The 24,388-nt window shown below is 45.1% G+C and overlaps 1 protein-coding gene and 1 pseudogene across 6 annotated transcripts in view; one reads left to right on the top strand and one right to left on the bottom strand.

Annotated features, from left to right (window-relative positions):
- ANKRD11 (ankyrin repeat domain containing 11) overlaps nt 1-24,388 on the bottom strand; it is a 99,931-nt gene that overhangs the window by 56,883 nt on the left and 18,660 nt on the right. The window lies entirely within an intron of this gene.
- On the top strand, nt 11,516-13,646 carry LOC103120811 (small ribosomal subunit protein eS6-like; annotated as a pseudogene).

The raw sequence follows: 24,388 nt of genomic DNA, 5'->3' as shown, positions 1-24,388 counted from the left end.
GTTAAATTTAGATGCAATTTCTTTACCAATCCTAGCTCAACACACACACACAGAGAGAGAGAGAATGAGAATCTTTCTCATACCCGCACAATAGATTGAAAAATAAGCCTCTGGGGACGCCCAGGCTAGAGCAGGAGAAACTGGGCCAAACCACCCCACTGCCCCTCCCTCCAGCCTATGAGCAACCCCAGGCATGAACAGCAGACCTGCTTCACAACCACAGAAGATCATGAGAAAATATCATTGCTGTTCTGTGCCTGAAGTTTTGGGGTGGTTGCACACGTGTTATTCAGGGCAAGAGCTCCTCTGATATGCTGACAGTGTGCAGGATAAGAAGCTTCCTTTAATCATAACCCAGCCATTTTCAAGACCTACCTTTATTTATTTATTTATTTCTAAAAAGGAAACACTGAAAAAACACCGACAAAACCATAGAATAAAAGGGGTACAACTCCACACAATTCCCACCACCAGAACTCTGTATCCCATCCCCTCCCCTGATAGCTTTTCTATTCTTTATCCCTCTGGGAGTATGAACCCAAGATCATTGTGGGATGCAGAAGGTGGAAGGTGTGGCTTCTGTAATTGCTTCCCCGCTGAACATGGACATTGACAGGTCGATCCATACTCCCAGCCTGCCTCTCTCTTTCCCTAGTGGGACAGGACTCTGGGGAATCAGCTCCAGGACACATTGGTGGGGTTGTCTGACCAGGGAAGTCTGGTTGTCATCATGGTAGCATCTAGAACCTGGTGGCTGAAAAGAAAGCTAACATATAAAGCCAAACAAGTTGTTGGCTATCTAGACCTACCTTTCTTTCTAATGTTCCCCATTCTATCTGGCCCTTAAAATGGCACCAAGAGTGGCCCAGGAGAAGTGGCTGGAACATTGGACTTAAAAGCATAAGGTCCCAAGTTTAATTTCCAGTATTGAGTGTGTCAGCGTCATGCCTGGCTCTATCATTAATAAATCTTAAAAAAAAAAAAAAAAAAAAATGGTCGGAGCCGGGCAGTAACACTGCAGGTTAAGCGCAGGTGGTGCAAAGTGCAAGGACCGGGCGTTAGGATCCCGGTTCGAGCCCCCAGCTCCCCACCTGCAGGAGGTTGCTTCGCAAGCGGTGAAGCAGGTCTGCAGGTGTCTATTTTCTCTCCCCCCCTCTGTCTTCCCCTCCTCTCTCCATTTCTCTCTGTGCTATCCAACAGTAACAACAACAACAACAGCTATGACAACAATAACAACTACAACAAGCACAACAATAAGGACAACAAAATGGGAAAAATAGCCTCCAGGAGCAGTGGATTTGTAGTGCAGGCACCGAGCCCCAGCAATAACCCTGGAGGCAAAAAAAAAAAAATTATTTAAAAAAAAATGGTGAAGGGGGCTGAGTGGTGGCACACCCAGCTGAGCACACTACACATTACTATGCATGAAGACCTAGGTTCAAGCCCCTGCTCCCCAGCTGCATGGATGTTTCACAGGTAGTGAAGCAGGTCTGTAGGTGCATATCTTTCTGTCTCCCTATCCCCTCCATCCCCTCTCAATTTCTCTCTGTCCTATCAAATAAAACAGTGGGGGTGGGGAGGAAAAAACAGACATTGGGAGTGGTGGACTTGTAGTGCTGGCACCAAGCCCTGGTGATAAGCCTGGTGGCAAAAGAAAAAAAAAGGGGGGGGGGGGTCACTTCACAAGTGGTGAAGCAGGTCTGCAACTGTCTTTCCCTCCCCCTCTCTATCTTCCCCTCCCTCTCAATTTCTCTCTGTCCTATCTAATAAAAATAAATAAGTAAATAAGGAAAAAACAAACAGACACCAAGAGTGATGTTCAGCCTCAAAGCCCTTGTACCTGTCTGTGATGCTCCCAGCACTCACAATGACATGGGAGAGGGGAGGTGCCCACACATTAAAAACAAATGTCATGTAGTCTCCTTGTTAAACTCACAATGCTTATAACTTATAAATGTTGAGCCCTTGAGAAACCCTTTGGTATATATAATTCAACATGAATAATACCACATCAATCACATTCCTAGCTACTTTCCAAACTTGTGGAGGATGATGTGAAAACTCTCTTAAAAAATAATGAGTGTGCTGGGGAGACAGCATAATGGTTATGCAAAATGCCTTTCATGCCTGAGATACCAAAGGTCCTAGGTTCAATCCCCAACACCACCATAAGCCAGAGCTGAGCAGTGCTCTGGTTTAAAAAAAAAAAAAAAAAAAGTCTGGAAGTGAAAATAATCAACACCAAGCTCCTCCCCACTACACCCTCCTTACTCTAAACACCATTGCAGGCCCTTCCAAGCAGATGTTGATTTAGTTCTTTGAATAGCATGACCACTGATAACTTTGTTGGTTGCTTAGAGAACTGAATTCTTGAAGTGACTGACAGACTTGGTCAGAGGGAAGTTTGAGTAATCATAATGCTTGGGGGGAGGTGGTGCACACAAAACATTCACACATGAAACCTTAGAAATCTTGGGTTCCAGCAGATAGTAACACATACTTATCATCCATAGCCCACTTATCATATATTCCAGATATGGACGCTTAAGTCTGCTGCCTTCTCAAGCACCTGCCACAAGGTACTGAGAAGTTCTTTGGGTGAAAGTACAACACTTACTAGGACAGCGTCCCTGAATTCCTAAGGGTGAGCTCTGTGGGCACAACACCAGGAGAACTGACCCCTCTGGCCTCTGCAGATTCTGTTGCTGTAAAGACTCTTTACAGATAGAAGACCACCTTTAGCGAGCAATCTGTTGTGCCAACCCAGGCTGTGGTGCCAGCTATGGCCTGGGGCCAAGCAAGGGTATGGTCTAAATTCCTCCCTGGGCCTTCTTAGCCTCTCAGTCACCTGTGCCAGTGGTGAGTAGACCTGTATGTGTCTCCACATGTCTGGTGCCTGGCACGTAATACACCCCAAATGTCTCGTTGTGCTGGTGTGGACTTCTCAGGTGGGGAGAGTAGTCTTGCTGAAGGTTGCCCTCCCCACCTACACAGGGCAGAGGTATCCAAGGAAGCAAGATGTGACCTCCCTTTCCAAGTGCAGCCTGGGCAGGGTGCTACCTGCAGCCCCATTCCAGGGACATGGTCCCTCCCCTCCTTCACCTGTCAGAAGAGTCCACCTGCTTCTAGGGAGTCTCAGGAAACTCTCCTCTATGCCAAGACCCCTAAAGTCAGTCTAGTAGCAAGAGTTACAGAGTGTGTGTGTGTGTGTGTGTGTGTGTGTGTGTGTGTGTGTGTGTGTGTGTGTGAGAGAGAGAGAGAGAGAGAGAGAGAGAGAGAGAGAGATGGGGGGGTGCACCACATGGCACAACATCTCCACACTGAAGGCAAACAGCCCCATTTTACACCATAGTTATCATCTCCAAGAGGCCCAAGGGCATGCTCTAGTACATGGGTGCTAGGTACTAGATATTGAACCAGGAACCTCAAGCATGTAAGCCTAGTACTCTACCAGTTGAGTCATCTCTCCAGTAACCCGTTTTTGACAAGTTATATATTATAATGTGTGTGTACACACACACACACACACACACACACACACACACAGAGACAGAGACCAGAGTATCACTCTAGCATATGAGATCAAACTTAGGACTTCATGTCTGCAAGCTCACTGTTCTAATCACAGTACCACCTCCTACACCCTTAAAAACCAGTAAGATGGGAGTCGGGCTGTAGCGCAGAGGGTTAAGCGCAGGTGGCGCAAAGCACAAGGAGCGGCATAAGGATCCCAGTTCGAACCCCGGCTCCCCACCTGCAGGGGAGTCGCTTCACAGGCGGTGAAGCAGGTCTGCAGGTGTCTATCTTTCTCTCCTCCTCTCTGTCTTCCCCTCCTCTCTCCATTTCTCTCTGTCCTATCCAACGACAACAACAATAATAACTACAACAATAAAACAACAAGGGCAACAAAAGGGAATAAATAAATAAAATTAATATATTTTTAAAAAAACCAGTAAGATCTGAAACAGTAACTCAAGGGCCAGGCTAGTGACACACCCAGTACAGCTCATACATTACCATGTACCAAGGGCCCAAGTTCAAATCCTTGGTCCCCCCCACCTGCAGGGAGGGCAAGCTTCACAAGTGGTGAAGCAGTGCTACAGCTGTCTTTCTCTGTCTCCCCTTTCCCTCTCAATTTCTCTGTCTCTACTATATATGCATATATATATCCACTAAGAGTGGTGATGAATTCATCGCATAGGCACTGAGTCCCAGCAATAACCCCGGTAAGAAAGAAGGGAGGAGGTAACAGTAACTCAAAGCAAGAGATTTCCTGCTACCTTCTTGCTTCCATACTGGTTTCTTTCCATCTGAAAACAGTCCAGAGTAGTGAAGGACCAGTATTGACATATATATATCCTCCAGGGTTATTGCTGGGGCTCACTGCCTGCACCATGAATCTACTGCTCCTGGAGGCCATTTTTCCCCCTTTTGTTGTCCTTGTTGTTGTAGCCTTGTTGTGGTTATTATTGTTATTGATGTTGTTCATTGTTGGACAGGACAGAGAGAAATGGAGAGAGATGGGGAAGACAGAGAGGGGGAGAGACAGACAGACACCTGCAGACCTGCTTCACCACCTGTGAAGCAACTTCCCTACAGGTGGGGAGCCGGGGGCTCGAAATGGGGTCTTTACACCGGTCCTTGCACTTTGCGCCATGTGTGCCTAACTCGTTGTGCTACTGCCCGACCCTCACCAAAATATTTGGGGGGAGATGCATGCATGAGGATCTGGCCTGAGCCCCAGACCACCACACAGGAGCAACTGCAGGGGAGCAGGGGAAGATTCATGAGAAGTAACGCTGTGCTTCACTGCCTCTCCTTTATCTTGGAGAAGGGGGAAAAAATTGGGGGTGGGTGGTGCGGGTGGCTATCATGAGTAGTGGAGCTGTGCAGGCACTGAGCTCCAACAATAACCCTAGTGGCGATTAAAAGGGGTGGGGATGATGATAGATAGAAGGTGTATACACAATGAGAGGTACAGTTAATGCTTTAAGCACTGTGAAATATCACTAACAGAAGTCAACACAAGTGCCCTGGTCTTAACCTCTATTAACTGCATACCTATCTGTATCTGGGGAAAAGAAACAGAAACAAGCCATCCCTCCCTCCCTCCCTCCCCCTTTATCTCTAGCTTCCTCCCTTTCTCAAGGAGGGGAACAAATAGTGTGTGGAACTAGGCTCCCACAGATGACCTCAGCAAAAGTGGACCAGAAGCCTGGGATCGAGAGGGCTCAAGTGTCCAAGGAACAACATTTCTATTAGGTGTAATGAGAAGACTCTGTAGCTCTGGAAGTGGTGAAACAGATTTTTCTTCCTTCCTGATAGTTGCTGTGTGTGCTATGGAGGAGCATGACTCTTGCTTCTTGGTGCCAGGACTCTTGCACTCTGTGACACCAACACAGGTCTCTATGGCAGCTTTGAGGAAGTGCCAAGTAGGAGTGGGGCATACATGCAGAAGTTTCCAGAGGGACTGAAGGCCATAGTACAGCCCCCAGAAGGCTCATAGCCAGCCTGAATCTCAAGTCTAAAATCACTATGTGGGGAAGAAGAACCAGTGCCCAGCCCAGGGAGCCATGACCCAGCCACTTGCTGGACCCAGATTAGTTTTGCAAGCAGGTTCTCCAAAGCCTTTGAATGTCATGTAGTCAGTAAAGTTACCAAAGGCTCTGCCATCTGATTAGAGACTTTTTTTTTTTTTTTTTTTTGCAAATTCTTCCACTAAATGTAGACGGGTCAGGAGACAGAGTTGTGCCTTTAATACAATTCTGTGCCCTGAACTCCCAAGCTGAGTATAGCTAGCTAGCTACCTAGGACCGACACATATTTGAGATGTGACCCAGGTCACCATACTTAGTGGTCAGGTCCCACTCCTGAGCTGCCTAAATACAGGATGGTCTATATGGTCCCTCCAGGTCCTGAGCCCCTCTTAGCTTCTTTCCAGAAACGTGCACTTGGTGTTGACACTGCCAGTTGCAAGGACTAAATTTCCTGGGAAACAAAGTGCCTTGGGGGCAGCAAGAGATATGCTCTGCTGGAATAAAAGTGGTGGCTGTTCACACAGCTTTGGACAAACTGACTTTCATTTCCACCCCAAGTTCTCTCACAAACGCTAACTGCAAAAAAGCACAGGTCACATGCAAAGCTGGTAAATCAGACCCCAAGCTGAGCATATCCCAAAACAAAGAAATGTAACAATGCCCAAAGTCAAGTTTACACCTGGTGGGGCTTGCTCTGTACCAGACTGGGGTGCCCCTGACACAGCATCGTTTCTTTCCAGTTAGGGTGAGAGAGGGCAAGGGGAATCTCTGCCCAACCCAAATAGTTCTCAGCACCATCAGGCTACTCCAGGACTGTATGCATTCCCTCAGCACCCAGGTAAAAGGTCAAAGGCACAAGGGGAGGTGGGAACCAGGTCCTCCAGAGCAGCAGTGCTCTGCAACACTGACAACATGAAAGGAAGAGAATCTGCCTGGGGCATAAAGCCTATCCTCTACAAGCACGAGACTGACAGTTTGTAAAAGTTTCCAGCAAAGTTCTAAATGGGTGAGGGAAACAGACTCAAGAATCCTAGACAGGAAGGAGAGCACTAGTTAACTCTCAACACTGAGGAAGTACCCTAGTAAGCAGGAGAGTCAATCTCTAGCCCATTATACTTCTCGTTCTACACAGACAGGAAAGTTCGTCTCTGCAACACACCCAGAAATAGGTACTAAGTGGCATGCCTGCTCTGAAGCTGCCTTCTAGAACAAGCTTCAGTGAAAGGAATGAACTTGATGGTCTGAGTCAGCCAGTGTATGGAATGAACAGACTGAGCCACCTAGACAGGCCTCCCAAATGAGAAAGGGTCACTCACATCATTTCAATTTAGGTAATAAAAACACATCTCGAGCAAATTCACTGGAGCAATTAATGGAAAAAGATTAGAATTAAAAATCCCAGTTTCAGGTGGGGGTAGACAGCACAGTGGTTATGCAAAGAGACTCTCATGCCTGAGGCTCCAAAGTCCCAAGTACAACTCCCCCACCACCACCACCACCACCACGACCACCACCACTACCACCACAATAAGCCAGAGCTGAGCAGTGCTCTGGTGTTCCTCTGTGTCTTTCTCTCTGCAACTCTCTCAAAAATAAAATAAATAAAATATTTTTTTAAAAATCCCAGTTTCAAGGGGCCGGGTAGTAGACACCAAGCTAAGCACACATAGTGTGAAGCGAAAGGATCAGCACAAGGATCCCAGTTCGAGAGCCCAGCTCCCCATCTGTGGGGGACTAGAGGGGTGGGTAGACAGTGGATTAGGGTGCAGTGCTTCACAAGTGGTGAAACAGGTCTGCAGGTGTCTTATCTTTTTCCATCTCCTCTCTTAATTTCTCTCTGTCCTATCCAACAATAGCAGCAGCAGCAACAACAATGGAAAAAAAGATGGTCTCCAGGAGCAGTGGATTTGTAGTGCTGGCACTGAGCCCCAGCGATAACCTTGGAAGCAAAAAATTTAAAAAATCCCAGTTTCAAGAACTGCGTGATTCACATGTATATTTGCACATATAAAGTGATTTTTATAAATGTGAAAATCTATCATCTTGACCACAGAAATGTCCCCATACTTTCCTTTCCTCTCCCTTCTTTCCTCCCAATTCTTGATCATGACATTGAAAACTGACCCCCATAACCACCCCACAGAAAATAGCACTCTGGGCTGAGCACTGCATCTCACTTCTACAGTCATTCCCTCCAAATCTCTCCAGGGAACCACCCCTAAACCCCAGTCCCCACATGCCACAGGCCTGGCCCATAGTTAAAAACCATCGCCGCAGGCAGGGGTAGATAGCATAATGGTTATGCAAAGAGACTTTCAAACCAGAGACTTCAAGTCAAGTTCACAGGTTCAACCCCTGCACCACCATAAACCTGAACTGAGCAGTGCTCTGGTTAAATAAATAAATAAATAAATAAATAAATAAATAAATAATTGCTAACTTAAAAAAAAAAAGGCATCGCCAAGAGTCGGGCAGTAGCACAGGGGGTTAAGCGCAGGTGGCGCAAAGCACAAGGACCGGCGTGAGGATCCGGGTTCCAGCCCCCAGCTCCCCACCTGCAGGGGAGTCGCTTCACAGGCGGTGAAGCAGCTCTGCAGGTGTCTCTCTTTCTCTCCCTCTCTCCATTTCTCTCTGTCCTATCCAACAACGCCGTTGTTAACTCAGTTTTAAAGTCATATGAACATCTATCACTGTTCTTTCATCAGTTTCTATAAGGCAAAATAAAAATTTCAAAGATATTACAAATAAAATAGCTCACATTCTGTGTGAACAATGAACAGGGTCTCACTATGTCTTAAGGGGGCTTGAGTGCCTCCAGTGGGGCTAGGACCAGCATAGCTGGAAGAAGCTCCAGACACAGCAAGCAAGTCAAGAAACCAGAGACACATGTGGACCCCTATATCAACATGTGGACCCCTGTTCTCAACATGTGCCTTCTTTATTTGCCTCTAGGGACATTAGAGCCAGAGAAGTGGTTATGGTAAGGTGTATAAAAGCCACACCACACGTTTCCAAGATTCAAGAATTGGGCCGGAGGGTAGAGGGCAAATGGCAATGTGACAGCTCTATTTATAAAGTTCTGACTGCTTTCATAGTTTCCTAAGAAATGTTAAGATTAAACTAAACATTTTGAAAATATGGAAAAAACAAAAAAAATAGAATAACCTTCTGCAGAAACTTAAGATTTCACAGTTTCTAATCCTCTATTCTCAACAACATACACCTTCATCTTTATTCACCAAACACTCTATTTTCTGCATCTCCAAACTGCTCAAGCTTCAATTCAGGTCCAAATATAAATGGGTATATAAAAAACTCCTTCTTTCCATCAAGAAACTTGCTGTGAAAAGATGTTATTTTTGGCACCCTGGTTGCAAGTGATGATGCCATTTTTAACTCTTTTCACCCTGAGTCAGGTAGAGTTTTGAGCCTGCAGGTGTCCTCTCTATGAGACTCCAGTCACCAACAAGACGAAAGCAGATTCCTCAAGAAGGAAGGTCACCACACAGTCAGGAGATACCCTGCATGTGCACAGTCATGTGCACACATGTGCCTTATTGAAAGACAAAAACCAACAGAACATAGATTTATTTGGAAGGAATCTGAGACAACAACAATGGTAGTGAGAGTTTGATTTCTGGAGAAGATTAGAAGGAGCAGAATGCTGGGGAGAAACTGCAAATATGAGACAGTCTTTCCTTATGTGACTGTCACTAGGGTTAGGGGGAAGGGAGGAAAGATTCTATTCCTAAAATATTATGTGGCCCACCTCACAAGGCACAGTTAAAGCCTGGACCATTAAAACTGAAGACAGCAGGAAGGATTTGCAAAACCGCCTGTGTGGGCTGCAAAAGGATGCATGGACACTCTTGGTTGCTGTGAGTAACCAGGTCCCCAGACCAGGCACTGACAGAATGGAAATCACCAAGCCAACCAGAACATAGGATTCTGAAGAATCAAGACACCTAGAGAGGCCAGCATAAGCCACAGTCTTCTGTTATTGCTGCCTACAGAAGCCAGAGTTTCTCACAACATGGAAATCTCCACCTTGGTCTTCAATAAAACATCAAATTATAGTCAGCTTTCCAGTTTCTAAAACCAGTTCCATGACTTCCGAGTCATGGAATGAGAAATTTACAAAGAGTGGCATGATTTCCAACACAAGCAGCAAGATGAAACAGGCCTGCCTAGTGGAAATGGAAGATGGGAAGAATGGGGAACAGTATGGGTAACAACACACTGGGGGCCAGTCCTGGGGATTCCAGGCCTTGTCAGTGTGCCTTCCTCCTGGGAGGAAGAAAAGGAAATATGCACGCCTGCCAGATCTGTTCAATGTCTGCAGTGCTGGCACCTGAACAGTGTGAGTTCCAAGTGAGCACAAGCCCTCAGCTAGGGCTAGATAGCAGAAGCTAGGGGTATCTAGAAGCACTGTTGTCTGGCAGGGCAGAAGCTTTATCCAAACCTGGAACCTGGATGAATGGCTCTTGACAGTCAGCAGCACAAAGAGGAATCCCCAAAACTGCCACCCAGCTCAAGTTCCATAAATAGGCCTCTAATAGACTTATATCCTCAGCTGGCTCCCACACTGAGCCCCTGCCAATGTACTTGTTAGAATGCAAACCTTTAAATTCTCATTCCACAAAATACTTGTCCTCTAGAGGCCCAGATTCAAGAGGAAGAAGCTATCAATGTATATGCATGTGTGTGTCAAAGTGTCTAGTGAACTTTTCACCCATAAACAGGGGAATTGGGGGGACAGATTAGACTTCTGAGAACAGTAACCCCGGTGCAAGTCCTCTGTTTAAGCCCTTTGAGCCAAGTCTTCTACAAGCTGTGCCTTCAATTCAGGTCTAAGTGTATGGTCAGCGTTACTGGGCCCAGACATTAGGATCAGAAGCAGGAAAGATACAGGGACCCTCATGAGGTGCAAGTGTTCCATTCCTGAAACCCCTGAAACGAACATTAAGGCTAGTGGCTTCAGAATTAAAATAAATCTGTGGCTTCAGTCTCTGTTGCACCTGGAACCATATAATGGTTTCCATAAAATCTACAAAGAATTGTTTATCTTAGTCATAGCCTGACCAAGAAATGAAAAATACAATTATAAATAAGCAGTGGCTCAAAAGGTGACACAGTGGATAAAGTGCTGGACCCTCGAGCATGAGAGCAAGCCAACAAATTTGACTCAGACTGTGCATGTATCAGAGTGATACTCTGTTGTTTTCTACCCTTTCCTCTCCCTCTCATTAATAAATAAACCTTAAAAACAAATTTTTTAAAATACTACTCTATGGGAGTCGGGCGGTAGTGCAGCGGGTTAAGCACACGTGGTGCAAAGCACAAGGACCGGCACAAGGACCAGCGTATGGATTCCGATTCAAGCCCCCGGCTCCCCATCTGCAGGGGGAGTTGCTTCACAGGTGGTGAAGCAGGTCTGCAGGTATCTCTTCCTCTCCCCCTCCTCTCTCCATCTCTCTGTCCTAACAATGATGACATCAATAATAACTACAACAATAAAAAACAAGGGCAACAAAAGGGAAAACAAATATAAAAAAATAAAATTAAAAATAATTTTTTAAATATCACTCTGTAAAAATAAAGAGGCCAGGTGGTGGCATACCTGGTAGAGTGTACATGTTAATATGAGCAATGACCCAGGTTCAAGTCCCCAAACCCCATCCTTACCTATGGTGAGAAGCTTAACAAATGGTGAAACAGTACTGCAAGGTGTCTCTCCTCCTTCTCTATCCTTCCCTCCATCAAAGCCAAACGAAAACAGGAAAAAATAAGTCACTAGGAACACAGGAGTTATGGAGGCATTAAGCCCCAGCAATAACCTTGTTGGCAAACAAACTGACACACACAAAGCAAGCTATTCAACTGTGCTATGTCAAATACCATCTTTTTGTCTGAGTTTTCAATTTTCATAGCACTGAGTTACTTTAAAGGCTATTTAGATCCTTTTTGTCGTAGCGCCTTGGAGGCGGTCGGCTGCTTCAACATGAAGGTGAATATCTCCTTCCCAGCCACTAGCTGCCAGAAACTCATTGAAGTGGACGATTAGTGCAAGTTTCGCAACTTCTATGAGAAGCATATGGTGACAGAAGTTGCCGCTGATGCTCTGGGTGAAGAATGGAAGGGCTATGTGGTCCGAATCAGTGGTGGGAACGACAAGCAGGGTTTCCCCATGAAGCAGGGTGTCCCAACCCATGGTCATGTCCGCCTTCTGCTGAGTAAGGGGCATTCCTGTTACAGACAAGGAGGACTGGTGAAACAAAGCGCAAGTCTGTTCAGGGTTGCAATATGAATGCCAATTTGAGCGTCCTCAACTTGGTCATTGTAAAAAAAAAGGGGGGGGGGGGGGGGGAAGAAAAGGATATTCCTAGACTCACTGATGCTACTGTGTCTTGTTGCCTGGGGCCCAAAGAAGCTAGCAGTATTTGCAAACTTTTCAATCTTTCGAAAGGAGATGATGTCCGCCAGTAAGCTGTGAGAAAGCCACTGAACAAAGAAGGTTAAAAAAAAAAACTAGAACCAAAGCTCCCAAGAACCAGGTCTTGTTACTCCACGTGTTCTGCAACACAAACATCAATCACTGCATTGCTCTGGAGAAACAATGCACTAAGAAAAACAAGGAAGAGGCTGCAGAATAAGCTAAACTTTTGGCCAAGAGAAATGAAAGAGGCCAAAGAAAAACGTTAGGAACAGATTGCAAAACAACGGAGGCTGTCTTCCTTGAGAGCTTCTACCTCTAAGTCTGAATTTAGTCAAAAATGAGTTTTTGGGTTTTGGGTTTTTTTTGTTTGTTTGTTTGTTTTTTTGTCTCCAGGACTATTGCTAGGGCTCTGTGCCTGCACTAATGAATCCACTGCTCCTGAGGGCCATTTTCCCCCATTTTGTTGCCCTCGTTGTCACTACTGTTGTTGTTCCCATTGATGCTGTTGTTGTTGGATAGCACAGAGAAAAATCAAGAGGGGAAGGGAAGACAGAGAGAAGGAGACAAGGATAGACAGCTGCAGACTTGCTTCACCACTTGCGAAGCAACCCCCTGCAAGTGGGGAGCTGGGGCTCAAACTAGGATTGGTACACTGGTGCTCACACGTTGTGCCATATGTGCTTAACCCGCTGCGTTACCACCCAGCCCCCTAAAATGAGATTTTTAAAAGAGTAACAGATAAAACCTGGCACAAGAAAAGAAAAGAAAAAAAGCTATTAGATCAGTTACTAAAATACAATTCAATGTGAACTGCAAATTCAAGACACAATCAAATTCTCTCATCCCCCAATCCTTTGCTCTATAGTCATTTGGCTCCAACAAAAATAACTACATCAATTTAAAAAAAAAAAAAAAAGAGGGCAACAAAAGGGAAAATAAGAAAGAAAGAAAGAAAGAAAGAAAGAAAGAAAGAAAGAAAGAAAGAAAGAAAGAAAGAAAGGAATTAGTGCTGACAATGAAAGAAAAACTAAAACCAAATCCCAAGCTCTCCGTGTTCTTCAGTATAATGCTGTGGTACATTTTTTTAGCCAAAAATGAGATCATCCTCAATCCACTGTTCTGTAAATTACATTTAAAAACAAAATTGTCCACCTCTCCAGTTAAATTACATGTACTATTCAGGAACAAACTTCCCCAAAGAAACCACAGCCTCAAACTGCTATACAAGATCCTGCATTAACTAATATTGGGGAGATCTAGCCAGCTCTCCCCACTACTCAACATGAATAGACTAAAGCAAAAATAAATAAATAAATAAATAAATAAATAAATAAATAAATAAATAAGGGGCACACCTGGCTAACCACACACATTATAGTGTACAAGGACCTGAGTTCAAGCCCGTGGTCCCCACCCACAGGGGGAAAGCTTCCTGAGTGGTGAATTAGGTCTGCAAGTGTCTTAATCTCATTCTCTAACTCCCCTCCCTTCTCAATCTCTCTGTCTCTACCCAATAATAAATAAACAACTTGTCCCAACATGCCACGGGCTGCAAGTCACCTACTGTCATACAAAGAGGCTGTGTAAACATAGGTTCTCATAGTCACTCGATAGCTAATGGGATATAACCCACCTGATAAAACAAAAAATAGTAGCACTGGGACTCAGGTAGGAACTTCCACTGGACAGCTCTGGATAAGAAAATAAAGCGGCATCCTAGGACCCTCTCTCTGCACCAGCTCCCTGGTTTTGCCATTTCTCTAGACAGCTGCTTTCCATTCTCTTCCTGCACACACGCAAATAAAGGAGCAAGAGCACTACTCTTGTCCCCTTGAAGTGGCCTGAGGCAGTAAAAAGTTGAGACAGTGTGGGGACAAAGGTCATCTGGGATACAAACAGGGAAGAACCACAAGTGGAAAATATTAACTTGGGGGCAAAAGTCGCAAGATACTAGACCTAGCCAAAATTGATAAGATATGATTCCTAAGGAAATCCCAAGATTGCTCTCAGTTGTAGCTCTCCAGTTGCTCCTGCACTGCTGTGAAGTAATCAACTGGCTCACCTTTCCAGTCAGTCTTTTCAAATTCAGCAGAACATCGTGGCCTAACCCAGTAGTTTTTAACCATGCAGTAAGTAGACCCTGACCCTGGCATGTGCATACCTATCTAAAGGGGTAACTCTTGTCTGTATACCTTGCTGTCATGTTGTGTGTATGCCTGTGACTCCTCCTCAATCGCTATCGAACAGGCCATGGCCGGTGCGCAGCCGCTATGTTCCATCACTGGGGAGCCAGAGACGACCCGAACTGCCCCTGCGGCTACAGACAGACTATGACCCACATAGTCAACGACTGCCACCTCTCCAGATTCAAAGGAGGTCTCGAAACTTTACATCAGGCTCAACCTGATGCTGTTGACTGGCTACGGAAGAAGGGCAAACACTAGAAGAAGAAGTATGTATTTGCAGTGACAGGGCAATAAGTCACCCTAAGAACAAAATTATACCCAGAGCAGCCAGACCTGCTAGGTCTGTGGGTGGCCAAGTGCCTGAGCTACATCATAGGGGTACCATGCATGGATGATCTGTAGGTCCTGAAGAGCTATTTCTAACACCCCTTCCTGCTTCCTCTCTCCAGTCCAGAGCCCATGTAGTGCACATTTGGTCCCCGTAGGCTCCCAAGCTTTCTGCCTGTGGACCCTAGTTTCCCAGAAGAAGGTCTCCTTAAAAGTAACTGGAAGTGGTCCAGGAGGTGGTGCAGTGGATAAAATGTTGGTCTCCCAAGCATGAGGTCCTGAGTTCAATCCCTGGCGGCACATGTACCAGAGTGATGTCTGGTTCTTTCTCTCTCTTCTATCCCTCTCATTAATAAATAAATAAAATATTTTTTAAAAAGTAACTGGAAAAGAGAATAAACTAAAACACAACCACTTCCTCTGAATCCCTCTCTAGTGAAGAAAAGCTCCTGAGGTTCAGAAGGGGCGCAAGCTTGACCCAGACCCCAGCTTGGCATAGGACAGGCACTGCTGTTGGGCATGCCTGCCAAGCCCTGTCAGACCCAAGCCCAGACACAGACTGCCCTTGAGGCAAGGAGCTCCCCATGCAAGCACACACACCTCCCCAGATCAGGGCTTTTTTTTTTTTTTTTTCTCACATGTGGAAAACCCAAGCACACCTTAGGCAGGAGGCTAGACTTGTCAGAGAACATAGCCCTTCTTGCAGGCAGCCACTTGCTCTGAAGTAAAGGCAAGGTATGATTCAGTCTCCTAGGTATATCAAAACAGAACTGAAACCCAGAACACAACTCGCATGAGCACAACTAGGAAAAACCAAGAACAAAAACTACAAGTAAGCTATAAGCGGAGTAAATCATACAAAAATGCTATAAGTAAATGGGACAAGTGAGGGCTGCATAGACGGAGGTGAATAAGGTGAATAAGCTGAAGTGGGGTGTGTGCGTGCATACAGAAAGGCCCAGACTAGAAGTTTTGTTGTTGTTTGTTTGGTTTCAGCACAGTACCAGTCAGTGACTCATACATACATGATACCACTAAACCACTTCCCTGACCCCACTGAGTAAGTGAGTGTGTGTGTGCAGGGGGGTGGGGGGATGGGGGGGGGCGGAGATGGAAGCACCATTCCACCATCTGTGATGAATCAAACCCAAATCCAAGGTCTGGTGTCTGGTTAAGAAGCACATCTTACCAGGTAAGCTATGTTATAGTCCTTGCTATGTAACAATTTTATAAAACAGGTTCTAAGAAAAGGTTTGAAGAAATCCCAACTCTCCATGACTAGTAGTGGGTTCCCACTACTAGTTTACTAATGTAAGTTTACTAATGTAAGGCCTGTCTTAAGAGACATCAGATTAGAAAAGAAAATACAAGTCGAACCTGAAATGGAATTGGAGTATTACACCAAAGTAAAAGACTCTGGGGTGGGTGGTTGGGTGGGGAGAATACAGGTCCATGAAAGATGATGAATGACATAGTGGGGGTTGTATTGTTAAATGGGAATCTGGGCAGTGTTATGCATGTACAAACTATTGTATTTACTGTTGAATGTAAAGCATTAATTCCCCAATAAAGAAATAAATTATTAAAAAAAAAACTGTAAAAAAGAAAAAAAAAAAAAGAGAGAGAGAGACATCAGACAGAAAATTCTGTCCTCTGCCATATCAGCCAGAACACCATGGATAGAGGCCCCACTTTCATGGGCAGCAATGAACAAGGATTCTGTTGAGAAATCACCTAACAAGACTCTCAGTTATAAGAGGCCATTTAACTGGCTTCAGACTTGTAGCCCATCTAGACAGAGAGAGAGTCCACCATAGAGGAGAAGAGTACCCAGAAAACATGGTTCCTGCATGGAGGCCCAGGGGTGCCCCCTGTTATCTCCACAGCTCTGCAGAGAAAGAAGCTGAAATTACCAACCCCAACTATGAAATGTCAACCAAACACCATGTTTTCCTTTTCACTCAAGCATTCACAAAGACTGTAAAATCAGTGTACTCTAGGTACAGCTTTGGCAGCCAACAAGCCCATTCAGAACTAGTCCTTGACTGTAGTGGAGAAGTTGCTGTGGGGGACGGACATGAGACTAGGTGGTCACCAATTCAGCAGACGCAAGTGGTTGCCCTGTCTCCAAGGAAATAGCAGCACACTGGCACATGCAGGAACCAACCTGCATCTTAGGGGTGTCTCTTTCAAAGAAGGCAGCACCCCATCCTCATCATTGTAATTCTAGAGCTTTCTGAGGACTCCAATCCCCCCCACACATGGAACCACAGAATTCACCTCCAATATCAGCCAATGTTGTTCAAGTTAACACCAACTATGGAACTTTTGGAATTATAGAGCGAAGTCTCAACCACCTCATAGAATTATTGTTAGTCTTTTTTTTTTTTTTTTTTGCTTTTATGAGGCCATTGCTCAAATTTTAGTTGTTAGCTCTTACTCATTAACAAATCTGGCACTGAGCTTCAGAGAAACAATCTGCTTCCCTCCCCCCCTCCCCACCCCACCCCACCCCACCCCACCCCACCCCACCCCACCAGGGTTATAGCTAGGCTCATTGCTTACGTGGTCCCACCATTCCCAGTTTTTTTCTTTTTTTTCCTTTTTGATAGAGCATCAGAGGTAGTGGTGGGAGAGAAAGAAGAGAGAGACACCTTCAGTACTGTTCTACCACTTGTGAAGCTCCCACCCCTGGAGGCAGGGAGGGACCAAGGGGCTTGAGCCCAAGTCTTAGTGCACGGTAGTACATGTACTCTACTGGGAAATCACCACTCTGTCTCAACTTAGCTATTTTTAATTCAGGTCCCAAAATAAGAAAATCTACTGTACATGGCTTTCTAGTAACAGAGACTACAAAAATGAAATCATGTAAAAAGCATATACACATTTTAAAGTCTGGGTATAAAGGCACATTGTTCATGAAATCATCCTTCTTCCAAAAACACAAGTTTCTAATGACAGGCCAGTTCCTAGAAACCCAGATGCCACTCCATATGAGGCACCTGTCTATACCTGACACACTGAGCAGGCACAACTTGGAACAGAGACACGCTGCCTACCTTTGCCTGGCTGCTTAGCTGTGGTAGCTTAGAAGAAGGGGCTTCCAGAAGACAACAGGTGGTGGGCTAGGAGGGTGCACAGGGTCATGTACACGTGTCCCTAAAAAGACTGCTCCAAGCTGCCAAAATGGGCTCGATGGCTGGCATTTTATTCCAAAAGATACAACAAGAAGCTTCAGGAACAATTTCAAGTTCTGACCTAGTAAAATTGCCTCCCCTGGTAGATACTTGGAGAAAGCAGTTACTTTGAAAAGTTATGGGCATTTTTTTTATCTAAGAAAACAATACCCTTGAAAACACAACATCATGCCAGAAAATAAATCCCAAGAACTATTGTTTAACATTATCCTTATGAAACAGAAGCCTGTGGATCTGATTCCAACACTGACTGGTTGGCTGTATTCAGTGAATGCCAGATCACTGTACTGAACCCCAAATATATACCACAGGCACCACACATCACACACTGGGCCACAAATACCTCAGGTCAAGAGGCAGATGGCAGGAGCATTTGATGCCACTTTTCAAAAGCCCAGACATCATCACACATTCCAGGAAGGCAAAGAGGCTGATATATATATATATATATAATAAGAATGGCCTCCAAGCTGCTAGGCATGTGAAAATACAAGGGTGAAGACACAGGCCATGTGCAAACATGGGAGTGAGCACATGGGATGTGTGGGAACATGGATAAGAAGGAAGTCTAGGATGTGAGGGTGATCTGGCTGCGACATCTGTCACCCCATTGATCGCCAGGGTTGATTCGGCTGATCTGGCTGGCTAGGTGGGTGTCCCCTTCCTCCCTCACCGCTCCATGTGCGTCCCTCCCGAAGCTGCGTCCCGAAGAGGACGGCCTTCCCCGAATAGAGACGGACTGGTCGAGGGTACATGAGTAGCTGCGCTCCCCTGCTAGAACCTCCAAACAAGCTCTCAAGAAGGAAGTCTATACGAATACAAGTGTGGTCATACAAAGCAAGACAAGACACAGGGGAGATGTTTGTGCTGGCCCTGAAAGGCAATGGCAGAGACAACAGAATCATGGGAGGCCCACTGATCAGAAGGGAGATAGGCGCACAGGATGTGCTGAGTCATGCTCAGTGTTATAGGGGTGGGGGTGGGGGGCAGATCAGGCAATGGGAAGGGAAAAAGCAGGGAGCATGGAGGTTCTCACCACACTGAATTTGAGAACTTTGAGAACTCTTTATACTCTGTAAAAAACTGTGAGCATTCACTAGGAAAAACCAAGAAACTGTACTTATCTACTGAATTTTTTTTAAAACAAGCATATTATGAAAGTTTAACTTACAAAACAGTTACACAAACAGTTAAGAGTTCCTAAATACTGTTGATTCAATTCCCCATCATGTCAACATCACAGACAATAAACCACCAGGCTATAAATAGTCCTTCTGACCTTATTCCAATCTGACCATCTCCTCAGCCAAGGACCCATGATGTTTTGCTATCCTAACAAGTCTTCTGAATTACATGAAACAGCAGAAGCAGCTTCTGCTTTGTGTGTACAGTCTACAGAATAGATTGGGTGGGAGCACTCTGTAATAGCATAATGGTTATGCAAACAGACTTTCATGTCTGAGACATCAAAGATAAACTTCCAGATTCAATCCCCAGCATCACCATAAACTAGAGCTGAGCATTGCTCTGAAAAAGGAAAAAGGTGGGGGGGGGGGGCATACTAAGGTGGAATGCCTTATATGTTTATGGGGAGTAAGGACCCTGAAGAAAAACAACTGAGAAACAGTGGGAAAAGATGATGCTATCTATCCTGGGGTCTCCACAAGCAGAGAAGACAGTAGGCAGGTGGGGGACAGTAGGGCCATCTACACAGTCCCTACCATGCTATAGGGTGTGATCCACCTCATACATCTTTAAAGCAAGACAAGAATAAATTCTAAGAACAAAGTAGCTTCTAAAACAAAATCAGGGGCACAAATCTATGTAGCACCTAAACAGGTACATTCAGACTGTCTAAATTCTAGTCAGGTAATTCCCAGGTGAGGGAGCGGTAACGACGTGGGGGGGGGGGCGCGCCTCGGTATGGGGGGGGGGGGTTATAGCAGACAATCACTCAACCAGAGTACACACTGATGTGAATATACCCAATAAACAAACAGATGGGTAGAAAAAACAAAACTTTCAAACACTGTTTCCCCCTCTCTCCCTGGTCTTGGTGCAGAGAGAAACCTGGTGATGAACTTGAGAACAAAGGATGGAGAGAAATGGAAAGTGCTATGGGCAGGAGCCAGAGACTGTGACTCACAGAGACAGTACATACCCAGATAAAAGGTACAGGTCTTCAACTCTGTGCTCATCTTCCCAAAAAGAACAATACTCAGTATCATGGAAAACATCACATAAGGAGGGAGTTGGGCGGTAGCGCAGTTAACCGCACGTGGCGCAAAGCGCAAGGACCAGAGCAAAGATCCCAGTTTGATCCCCCAGCTCCCCACCTGCAGGAAAGTCACTTCACAAGCAGTGAAGCAGGTGTGCAGGTGTCTATCTTTTTCTCCCCCTCTGTCTTTCCCTCCTCTCTCCATTTCTCTCTGTCCTATCCAACAATGACATCAATAACAACATTAACAACAATAATATTAACAACAATAAAATAACAAGGGCAACAAAAGGGAATAAATACATATCAAAAAAAAAAAAAGAAAGAAAGAAAACATCACATAAAGAAACAACAAAGTGGTCCTACAGAATAGCTGGTTGTGTCTCCAAACTGTTAATGACAAGAAGACATGAGACAGAAAAACTAAATGCAGCAGGCACTGGGTGGGATCCAGAACCGGGACATGATGAAGAGCTCAGGAAAGCAAAATCATTTGCAGTTAACAGCCACACACCGATGTGGTCTCCTAGTTTTGACAAAGATACACTACAAGGTGGGAGCAATCCATGGAAGCTGGGTGAAAGATATACAGCCATTTCTATTAACTGTGAAACTTTGCTTTAAGTCTAACGTTATTCTAAATAGTAGGTACACTGAGTACACTGAAGGGGCCAGTGAGATAGCTGCTAATGGAGGAGGGCACCTGCTTTGCCGTATGTGTAATCCAGCTCAAGTCCCCAATAAACCACATGAAATATTACAGCACTGAGGGCATGGTCTTTCCCTCTACTTGAGGGGTAGGTGGGAAATCAGCCCCAGCAGGGGAGATCGGATAATGGTTATACAAAAAGGCCTGCATGCCTGAGGCTCCAGTCCATTCACACTACCTTAAAGGTGAGTTGAGTAGCACGCTGGTATGAATGAATGACTGAAATCAGCCCATTGCAGTGAAGCCTGGTGTCGACAACAAAGTATACTGGGGCCCCCACACCTATAGGCATCTAATCTTTGACAAAGGGGCCCAGACTATTACATGGGGAAAACAGAGTCTCTTCAACAAATGGTGTTGGAAACAATGGGTTGAAACATGCAGAAGAATGAAACTGAACCACTGTATTTCACCAAATACAAAAGTAAATTCCAAGTGGATCAAGGACTTGGATGTTAGACCAGAATCTATCAGATACTTAGAGGAAAATATTGGCAGAACTCTTTTCCACATAAATTTTAAAGACATCTTCAATGAAACAAATCCTGTTACAAAGAAGACTAAGGCAAGTATAAACTTATGGGACTACATAAAATTAAAAAGCTTCTGCACAGCAAAAGAAGCCACTACCCAAACCAAGAGACCCCACACAGAATGGGAGAAGATCTTTACATGCCATACATCAGACAAGAGTTTAATAACCAACATATATAAAGAGCACATGTATCAGAGTGATATCTGGTTCTTTCTCTCTCCTCTTTTCTCATGAATAAATAAACAAAATCTTGAGCGGGAGGGGGAGAGCGAAAGAGCAAGAGAGAGAGAGAGAGAGGGAGGGAGGGAGGGAGGGAGGGAGGGGCCGGCCAGGGACAGGGTGGTAGTGCACCTGGTTGCGTGTACACATTACAAGGTTCAATGACCAAGATTTGAGACACACACACGCACCCCATCCCTACCTGCAGGGGAAAAGCTTTGCAATTGGTGAAGTAGAGCTCAAGATGTCTCTCTGACTCTCTTCCCCTCTATCTCCCTCTTCCCTTTCAAGTTCTGATGGTCTCTAGCAATAAATAAATAAAGATAATGATAAATTTTAAAAAGGAGGCCTGAGCACCTGCTCTGGAAAATAATGTGACAAGGATTGAGAACAGGGGGGCCTTATGCATGCAACTCCTGTGCTATACCACCAAGATACCTTCCCAGTCCCCTAAATAATTAAATTTATTTTAAATTTTTAGTTATACTATAAGAGGTAACTTCCAGATGTGTTTTTTTTTTCTCTTTCTTATACTTGAAGGAAAACTTCAGACTTGTGTATCAAAGACTGCTACATCTTGTCAGGAACTTGGTTAGACTGTCAAATTTGTAAGCAAAACTTTCTTCTCAGAGTATGATTCATTCCTGCCCCCCTAATATAGACTTCACCAAGGATCGATCCCCAGGGAATCCAGGGATTAAACTTCCTGTTTAAAGGGTTCCCCAAACTCTGAATTCAGCTCTCTACTATTAGTGGGTATGCCCGCCACCTTCCTCCATCATGCCCAAATTACCATTTCTCTAATGGCACCATCTACACCATATAGCTGTCTGCTTGTGGGGACCACCAAGACTTATATTTTACCCCATATCCTCAGTGTTGCTGCTGTATTCCCCTGCTTCTCAGGACGTCCCATATGGTGGCAGTTCCTGTCTTGCTTGTGCCGAAACCAGGCCACATTGCTCTAGGCTCCATCTGTCTGTTTGATTCAAATTCCTCTTCTAAACCCCAATGGTATTTGTTCTGTTTGCTCAGCAAACTGTTCCTTCCTTGGTGGATCTTTTGGCTACCTGGCCCCCGAGGTCTATGGGTGTCTTGAGGGCAAGCAACAGCCATGCTGACTTGTGATCAGTGTCATCAAGGCAGACTGGGTGGGAGGAGCTGTATGGGTTAGAGCCAATCCTAAGTGAAGCCTGCATTCCAGGTGGGCCACTGCTTTTGATCCTAGAAGCCTTTTGCACAACAAGTATTTACTGAACAGAAGGAACATGTCAGAGAGTGGTACTGTTTAGATCTGCATAAAAAGATATATAAAAACTGTATGCCAGGGCAGTTGGACAGTAGCACAGTGGGTTAAGCGCACGTGGCGTGAAGTGCAATGTCTGGCATAAGGATCCCAGTTTGAGCCCCCAGCTCCCCACCTGCAAGGGAGTCACTTCACAGGCGGTGAAGCAGGTCTGCAGGTGTCTACCTTTCTCTCCCCTTCTGTCTCCCCCATCTCTCTCCATTTCTCTGTCCTGTCTAACAATGACGACATCAATAACAACAATAAAAAACATGGGCAACAAAAGGGAAAATTTAAAAATATTAAAAAAAAAAAAAACTGTATGCCAGGAAAGTCCTTACAATGAAGACTGCTTTAACCAAATGTCACAAATAAAGAGCACTTCAATAATTTGCAGTGGACTCTCAAGAATGAGATCCAGAGTTCGATTCCCGGCAGCACATGTATCGGAGGGATATCAGATTCTTTCTCTCCTGTCTTCCTCATTAATAAATAAAGTTTGAAGAAAACAAACAAACTACCTAGGGCAGGGGCAGACAGCATGATACAAAGATACTTTCATGCCTGAGGCTCCAAACTCCCAGGATCAATCCCCTGCAACCATAAGCCAGAACTGAGCAGCAGCAGGAGGGGGAGGAGGAGGGGGAGGGGGAGCAGGGGAGAGAGAGAGGCTGAGACTCACTGGGAGATTGATGGAGAAAAACAAAACACCTGGGCCTGGGGTGCTGGCCCAGAAGGGAAGTGCTAAACTGGGGTCCTCGTTCCCCTGTATCTCAGGTGTAGTATGTGCCTATGGGTATTAGACGGGGGTAATATGCATATGCAGACCAATACTGCAGTCATGCGCAAACTGTCATTCACTCTAAAACTAACAGCCCCAACCCCAAGTCTGCCACCAAATTACAGTAGTTTTACTCCTCCTTGAAAGAAGCCTGTCATTTTCATTTACAGGTTCACATATCCTATGATTTAAATAATAATAATAACAAGGGGGTGCTGCACCCTGCTTTCATTTCTATTCTCAGCAGATCAGTCTATCTCCAAGGGTTTTTCCAGCCAATTCAGACAGCAAGCTTCTGAATACAGAACTCCATTAAATTGTACAAAGTACTCCTAACTGGCAAATGCAAAGCTGTATCATCTTTTAAAATCTTCAAATTCTAAAGATAGATATCTCAATTAAAAAAGCAAGCAACACAACCACATAATCCAAGAGAATAGGGATCTGAACATAGTTTCCTAGGTAGCTTAAAAGGAAAAGTCATGGGGGCTGGATGGAAGCACAGCGATTAAGTGCACATGGCATGAAGTGCAAGGACTGGCATAGGGTCCCGGTTCGAGCCCCTGGCTCCCCACCTGTAGGGGGTTTACTTCACAGACGGTGAAGCAGGTCTGTAGGTGTCTATATCTCCTCCCTGTCTTCCCCTCCTCTCTCCATTTCTCTCTGTCCTATCCAACAACAACATCAACAACAATAAAACAACAACAAGAGATTTTTTTTTTTAAGGGCAACAAGAGGGGAAAAAAATAGCCTCCAGGAGGATTGAATTTATGGTGCAGGCACCAAGCCCCAGCAATAACCAGGCAGGCAGGCAGGCAGGCAGGCAGGCAGGCAGGCAGGCAGGCAAGAAAGAGAGAGAGAGAGAGAGAGAGAGAGAGAGAGAGAGATAGATGGAGAGAGAGGAAGGAAGGAAGGAAGGAAGGAAGGAAGGAAGGAAGGAAGGAAGGAAGGAAGGGAG

This window comes from Erinaceus europaeus, chromosome 2 (assembly GCF_950295315.1).
Source record: "Erinaceus europaeus chromosome 2, mEriEur2.1, whole genome shotgun sequence".
NCBI lineage: Eukaryota > Metazoa > Chordata > Mammalia > Eulipotyphla > Erinaceidae > Erinaceus > Erinaceus europaeus.
This window is presented reverse-complemented; position numbering and strand designations above follow the sequence as displayed.